Source organism: Quercus suber, unplaced genomic scaffold, assembly GCF_002906115.3.
Source record: "Quercus suber isolate HL8 unplaced genomic scaffold, Cork oak 2.0 scaffold_591, whole genome shotgun sequence".
In the NCBI taxonomy this organism is placed as follows: Eukaryota; Viridiplantae; Streptophyta; class Magnoliopsida; order Fagales; family Fagaceae; genus Quercus; species Quercus suber.
Window position 1 is genome coordinate 50,310 of NW_027070036.1, and position 7,910 is coordinate 58,219.

A 7,910-nucleotide genomic window follows, 5' to 3' on the forward strand; every position below is an offset into this window, starting at 1 on the left:
TTTTGAAGAAAAATATTAAAAACTTGGATAATTAACCGCAAAATTTAACAAAAGTTAATGGAGAAACCTCTTAGTTGAATAAACTTGAAACTTAGAGTAATGAAATAAATTGAAGCAAAATTAGAGGACTAATATGAATTTTGGTAAAATATAGAGGGCGATTTTTTAATTTTAACCTAAAATTATTTTTTAAATTCAATTATCACTTTGATCCTCAACCTTGACCCCATGTTTCAAAATAGTCTCTCTCTAACCGTTTAAATATATCATTTTAATCCTAAAAGTATGAGGCGGCAAATTGAGAAATTAACATAATGCATCTATGCTAACTGGATGCCACGTAACAATTATGAAAAAAAAAAAATTAGCGTAGCACTTGAGGTTGAGGGGATGAAATTGGGATTTGAAATCCCAAAATTCAAACAAGGGTTCAATGCAAAACCAGGTCTTCTCTTTAAGACATTAGGGTTGCTCACTGGGTAATTAACACTACTATGGTTCAACGTCAGTGAGCAACATTAATTGAAACCTTCTCCCAGTTGAAAAGAAATGGAAAAACAATACAAGAAGAAGAAGAGAAATACAGAGAAAAACAAATAGAGAAAATGAAAGAATTCTTGATAAAATTCAGTTCTAGATTCTTCATTGATTAGCACTGATTACAGACTCCAATATATATACAATAACAAATTCTGTAGAATGTGGAACCACTCTAACAACTCTAGCAGAAACTCCTCTGATGCTGAAGGGAGGAACTCCCATTAGTTTGGAAGCAAGGTCCAGAAACTTTGGGGAAGCGAGTGCTTTGGTGAAAATGTCAGCTAATAACTAATATAGAGTGGTAATGAAATTGAACTTCAACTCCTTAGAAAGAACCTTCTCCCTGGTGTAATGATAATCAACCTCTATATGCTTGGTTCGAGCATGAAAAACTGGGCTGGAAGCCAATGCCAAAGCAGACACATTATCACACCATAACATGAGAGGCATAGACAAATAAACCCCCCAAGTCTTTAAGAATCTGCCTAATCCAACACATCTATACTGCTGTACTAGCCAAGGCCCTATACCCTGCCTCAGTAGATGATCTACCTACTGTCAACTACTTCTTAGTAGACCAAGTAACAGGTGAGTTGCCCAAAAATACAACCATGCCTGTGCTAAACTTTCTGTCAAGAGGATTACCAACCCAATCAGAATCACAGTAAGCCGAAAGTGCCAAAGAAATAGGCTAGAAATTTATGCCATTATGCAAAGTACCCTTAAGATACCTAAGAATTCTCTTAGCTGCCATTAAATGGGACGGACGCAGGACTTCAAGCTCAGGAAGGGACGAAGATAAACGAAAAAAAAAAAAAAAAATTCAAGCTTGGTGAAAGTCAGATACTACAATGCACCAACCATTCTCCCGTAGGTAGTAGGATCAGAAAGGAAATGACTGGTCTGAGAGTTAACATGTACAGTAGGTGAACAAGGAGTGAGACAAGGCTTGCAACCCAACATGTTGAATTTGGTGAGCAAATCCAAAGTGTTCTTAGACTGATGCACAAATAGTCCCTAGGATGTGTACTCAATCTGAAGCTCAAGAAAGAATGTAAGAGGACCAAGGTCCTTCAAATCAAAGGTAGCACTAAGTCTAGAAATAAGATGATCAATGAATGGAGGACTATTCCCAGTGATAATGATATCATCAACATAAAGAAGAAGATAAACCACAAAGGAACCATGATGCAAAATAAAAAGATTACTATCAGCAGAAGAGGCATGAAAACCAATGTGGAACAGCTGAGAAGTAAAGCTTTCAAACCATGCTCTAGGGGATTGTTTAAGCCCATAAATGGCTTTATGAAGGAGGTAGGCATAAGTTGGATGTGCAAGATCAACATAGCCAGGAGGTTGAGACAAAAAGACCTCCTCATGAAGCACCCCATGAAGACAATCATTAGATACATCCAACTGATTTAAAAACCAATTTTGTTGCACAGCCAAGGCCAAAATGATCCTTATGGTGGCCATTTTTATGTCTTAGGTTGGATTGCTCCTGCCATACTATGGCCCTATGATTCTAGGGTAAGAGAGTCAAGACTGGCCTAATTGAAACACACCTTAGGCCAACTTGTGTGCAAGTTAGAACCTCGGCAGGAATCTTAAGTGTGTCACGTGCCCACAATAAGAAATAATGTTACGAAACATTATAGTAGGAAAAACATAATACAGCAGAATAACTAAAACACTTTAACTAAAATATTTTCTACTAACAACGATAATACTTGAATAGTTCCATAAAGAAAGTATGATAACATGATTACAGAAGTAATAAACTAATAGCAAAACGAAGTAACGTTAGTTTTTAATTAGCCATGGCAAGGGAAAAGAAGATTAGTCTGCTAAAGGAATGGGCTTGAGTCTTCAATAGATTCAAGTCCAAAAAAAAGGGAAGCAATCTCTAATGTGGGTAACCTCAGAGGGCAATCTCACTATAGAAGTTACTCACTTTGGAGAATAGACCTAAGTGGCTTGATCTCAGATTCTTGACTTGTTAGAGAATGGGCTATTGAGAGGGAGAAAAATAGGTAGCCTATTGGTGCATGCTTTTAGTCCTATCACTCTTATTTTTCTTCCTCACTTTCAGTTTCCATGTTTTCTTACTTGTTTTCCTTGTTTTCTTTCTTTTTCATTGTTGTTCCCTTTCCCCCTCTGTTTTTGTTCCTCTTTGCTGTGCACGTTTATGGCCTTTTATATAGCCTGCCATGACAAGATTTACCATTTTTACCCTTTAACTACTTTTGTTCTGTTGTGGGCGTCCTTCCAAGACTATCCATTGGTCTACCGGCTGCCTAGCCACCACTACTACACTGTGTTGGTCGTGGCATGCCTCATTCCTAGACAAAAGTAGTTTTGTTTTGTTTTGTTTTTTACTTCCCTTGGCACTCCCATCCAAATAAGGGATGGGCTTCTCTCTTACCAACCTCTATAGCATACACCTAGTGATTCTAGCTCATGTTTGCCTCTTTTAGGTGGGATGCCATCCTAGTAGGACATTTCCTCCAAAAGAGCTTGAGCAAGAACCCTAAAATAGGCTCCCTTTTCTCCCCACTACCAGACCACACCCTCTCTTACCTCTGACCTGTGGCCCACCTCCCCTATATGGGCTGGATACAGGTAGGTGATGTCTGAGCCTTACTTTTCTAGCGATCATGTGTTTGCCATTGCCTACAAGTTTGTCTAACTCTACTACATGCTTTAGTGCTTGTTTAACTCTTATGGCATGGATGAGTTCTTGGGTCGTCATTCTTTGCATCTCATTTCTTCTTCAGGTTGAGCATTGCTTGGGTGTGGGTTTTCTCTTTTTAATTCAGCCCAGATCTCCTTTCATCCCTTGTCCGTGGGCTGGCTAGTGCTCTTGCCACGCCATTGTATTGTTCCTATTATGATATTATTTATCCTTGTTTACTTTACTACTTTTGGGCTTGCGGGCTGAAGTGCCTGCCATGCCAGTTTCATATGTTATTCCTTCCTTTAATTTTTACTGCCTAACATTCCTACTAGGCTAATTCATATAACATCTCGGGCTTCCCCAACCATTTTATTCCCTGGGCATCCTCGGCCTGGTTCATTCTTTGGGCATCTTTGGCCCATTTCATTCTTTCTTGCTTCTTACATTCACATGGGCTTTTGCTAAATCTTTTGGGTTTTCTTAGCCCAATTACCACATCCTTTACCTTTGGGTTTATTGGCCTTTGAAACAATCCCATTTACTAATTCCTTTCTTTGGGCTCTTCCGGCCCCTTTTTGCTTTCTTTCTATTTCTTATGATTTCCATGGGCTTACTACTTCATTCTTTGGGGCTTCCTTGGGCCTGTTTGCTTTCTTTGGGGCCACTTTACTATTTGCAGGCCTGTAGACCATTATTCCTGCCATTCTAGCCAAATGGTCTTTACTTTGCTGTTTTCTTTCTCCACCATTTTCATGTTGTTGTGCTTCTTCTAGTATTAGGCCTTTTTGCCAAAAATAGGCATCTACAATCCTCACAGTTGCTGGTTTCACAACAGGACTAAAAGTCTCCTTATAGTCCAATCCATATTGTTGCAAAAACCCTTTGGCTATCAATCATGCCTTATACCTAGCAATAACTCTATCACCGCCCCTTTTAATTTTATATACCCATTTGCAAGAAACTACATTCTTATCGGCTGGAAGTGGTGCCAAAGACCAAGTATGTTGTTTCAAAAGAGAGGTATACTCAGAATCCATAGATTCAATCCATTGTGGATGCTGAGAAGCAACATTGAAATTTGGTGGTTCCACTTTAGAATAATCCCTCATAATTGCATAAGCTTTTGGCTTGAAAATACCATGTTTGGATCTAGTAAGCATAGGATAGGTATTAGGAATAGAAGGTGGCACAGACTGACTAATAGGAAGAGTGGACTGAGAAATAGGGTTAGAAGTAGCAGGTTGTGTGGAAACAATAGCACTGGAGGAAAAGACAGGACTAGGGAAAGAAAAAGAAATAGTATTAGAAGACTCACCAGGTATAGAAACAAATGTATTAAGGGAAGGAAGACAGCAGATAAAGGATCAGATGAAAAAACTGGGTAAAAGAGTGGACAACCAAAGATCAAAGGAGGGACTAGAAATCCCAGAATTGCTGGAAGAAGCAGATATAGTAGCAGGTAAAGCTAGAAAGTTAGTTTCATGAAAAATGACATGAGATGTGATGTAAACTTTCTGTGTCTGAGGGTTAAGATAGATATAACCTTTGGTTAATGGAGGGTGCCCTAGGAAAATACACTAGGCAGACCTAGGTTGAAGCTTATTATCAGAATATGGCCTAAAGAGAGGAAAATAAGCATAACCAAAGGTTTTCAAGGACTGTAAAGAAGGTGGAGTGTGAAATAAATTTTCCCAAGGAGATTTAAACTGAAGAACAGAAGAGGGAATTCTATTGACCAAATATGTGGCAGTGCTAAATGCATAACACCAATAGGAAGATGGAAGCTTAGAATGATGGAGCATAGAAAGACCACTCCCAACTATTTGTTTGTGTTTCCTCTTAGCAACACCATTCTGTTAAGGTGTGTAAGGACAAGACAACTGATGTTGAATACCATTATCCAAACAAAAGGACTTAAAATGGTTACTAGTGTACTCACCCCTACCATTAGTTCTAAGAGTTTTCGTTTTAGACCTAAATTGATTTTCAACAAGAGCTTTAAAGTGCATAAAAACTGTAAACATTTCAGATTTATGTTTAAGAAGAAATAACCAGGTAAATCTAGTGAAATCATAAACAAAAATGACATAGAATCTATAGCCAAGCACAAAAGTCATAGGGGCGAGGCCTCAAACATCACTGTGAACAAGCTGTAAAGGAAAAGTAATTGACATAACATGTTTTGGAAAAGGAAGTTTGTGCATTTTAGCCCTTATGCAGTATTTACATTGAGAACAAATGTCATCATTTACAGAAACTTTAACATTGCTAGGAAAAGAAGCCAAGGCAGATTGAAGAAGCTTGGAACAAAGGTGTCCAAGTCTTTGATGCCACAACATTGCCTGACTGGAGACAGCATGATTGACTGAAGAGTTGAAAGCAAGGGATGAAGGAAAGCTAAGAGCAGTTGAGAGTTCAGAAGAAAGAGGGATTGGGTAGACACCATCCTTACTTAGGCCTTGATAAAGAACCTTCCCCGTAGGTAAATCCACAATTAAGAACTGATTGGCATCAAAATAACAAAAGGCATTGTTTTGTAAACAAAGTTTATGGATAGATAACAAGTTGGAAGCTAAATTAGGAACCCTAAGGATATTATCTAAACGAAAATTATGAGAAGGGGTGAGAAGCTTACCATTTCCAACATGAGTCATAGGCAATTCTTGCCTATTGCCAACAATAATAGTCTCATTACCTATAGTAGCATGAGAATGCAATGAAAGTTAAGACAGATTAGTGGTCACATGATCAGAAAAACCTGTATCAGTGAGCCAATTAGTGGTAGACACTGAAGCAAAATTAGAAGTTGCTGCCATTGAACTAGCTGCCGTAGAAGCTAACTTGGCTAGAGCTTGTCTGCCTTGATAAGCAAAATTCATGCGATGATAGCAACCCAAGGCAATGTGACCATTCTTGCCATAAATCTAATAGGTAGGCCTTGAATTGTGAAAACTCTGCCCTTGAAATTGACTTAAGTGAGTACCAGAACCATTCTTGGCTTGAGGATTAGATTAAAGTCTAGGAAATTGAGTAGGATTAGTGGTATTTCCAGAGAAATGACCATTATTGAACCCAAAATTAGGATTGCCAGAAGATTGACCATTATTGAACCTAAAATTAGGACCAAAATTGTTGAATCCTCTGCCATGACCTCTCTGATTATCATTTCTGCCTCTACCTCTATTATTGTATTGATTAAACCCACTCTGAAGAATCATAACCATACTTGCATCCCTAGGCTCAGATTTCTTCATAATAGCTCTTTTTTAAACATTCAATAAGGTATTTAATTCTTCTATGGTAAACACATCATTATGAGTCCTTATTGTAGAGAAAAAAGCATCATATTCATGAGGTAAAGCTTCTAGAACTAAATGTATAAGTTCTTCTTCATCAATGAAAACAGCAATAGAACTCAATTTATACCTAACTTCTTTAAATTTTTGAAAGAAAGTATCAATGTTTTCAGGACCTTTCTTAATACTTAGCAATTCATTTCTTAGACTCAAAACATGAGATCGAGATACAGAAGCAAACCTCTTTTCGAGCACTTTCCAGACTCCCTTTGCAGATTTTTGACCCATAGTGATGGCTAGGACTGAGGGAGATAGAGTGGAGTTAATGAAGGTGAACAATGCTTGCTCTTTGTTCTTCCAATTGACAAACTTAGGGTTTGGCTTCCTCGTGAAACTTCTAGAACTATCTTTCAGGAATGGATAGGAGCTTCACATGAATCATCAACAAAACCAATGATGGAGTAAGCTTCTAGAACTACTACAATATGATGCTTCCACACCATATAATTGGTAAAATATAGTTTAACCGTCACCATACTCGCCATGTTCGACAAAAGCAGCAACGATGGATTCACTATAGGAGTGGTGGTAGTAGTTATAGTGGAAGGGGTTGTTGAAGAACTAGAGCTCGGAGCAGAAGCCATTAATGGAGCTGTGATACCATGAAAAGAAATGGAAAAACAATACAAGAAGAAGAAGAGAAATACAGAGAAAATCAAATGGAGAAAATGAAAGAGTTCTTGATGAAATTCAGTTCTAGATTCTTCATTGATTATCACTGATTACAGACTTCAATATATATACAATAACCAATTCCGTAGAATGTGGAACCACTCTAACAACTCTAGCATAAACTCCTCTGATGCTAACACGTGGACAATTTCATAAGATGCTGACATTTGGACTCACATCAGTAACAGACTCAACTAATTTAGACTACCTGAAGTTTAGAAAACAATTATAACTCTAAGACAGGTCGTTTAGACTCTGCCTTAGTCTCTACCTTTACACAAGTTACCCCAGCCTAAGTGCTAATTTTTAGGATTTTTTTAATTTCTATTCATTCCTCGGTGATGATAGTACATATAGTGAAAGAAAATTAAAATTTAATACCATATGAGAATGATTAAGTCAATTTCTTGCTGTAGCTTATAATTTGACCCTACCCCGCTTTGTTGCATCCATATTGACTGTTGTCATCTTTTACTTGGTTTGATATTAATTTATTTTTTTTTTTACTGTGAAACCTTCCCAAAAAGCAATCCACTATAATAAAGAGAAGTTTCATATTTAATAAAAAATTTTTGTCCCTAGACTTTACAAACCTAGTAGATGAACTTACAGCAGAAATCTTCTACCGCTTTAGAACCTCTAAACTCTCCAATATATGAACGCTC

The 7,910-nt window shown here is 37.6% G+C and overlaps 1 long non-coding RNA gene across 1 annotated transcript; it reads right to left on the minus strand.

Moving 5' to 3' along the window:
* Window positions 1–495: 495 nt before the first annotated feature.
* Window positions 496–7,277, minus strand: LOC136063895 (uncharacterized). Its single transcript, XR_010625544.1, has 2 exons — window positions 6,755–7,277; window positions 496–1,169 (listed from the first exon to the last, which is right to left on the minus strand). It is a non-coding gene; the product is annotated as an uncharacterized LOC136063895 (long non-coding RNA).
* Window positions 7,278–7,910: the final 633 nt, after the last annotated feature.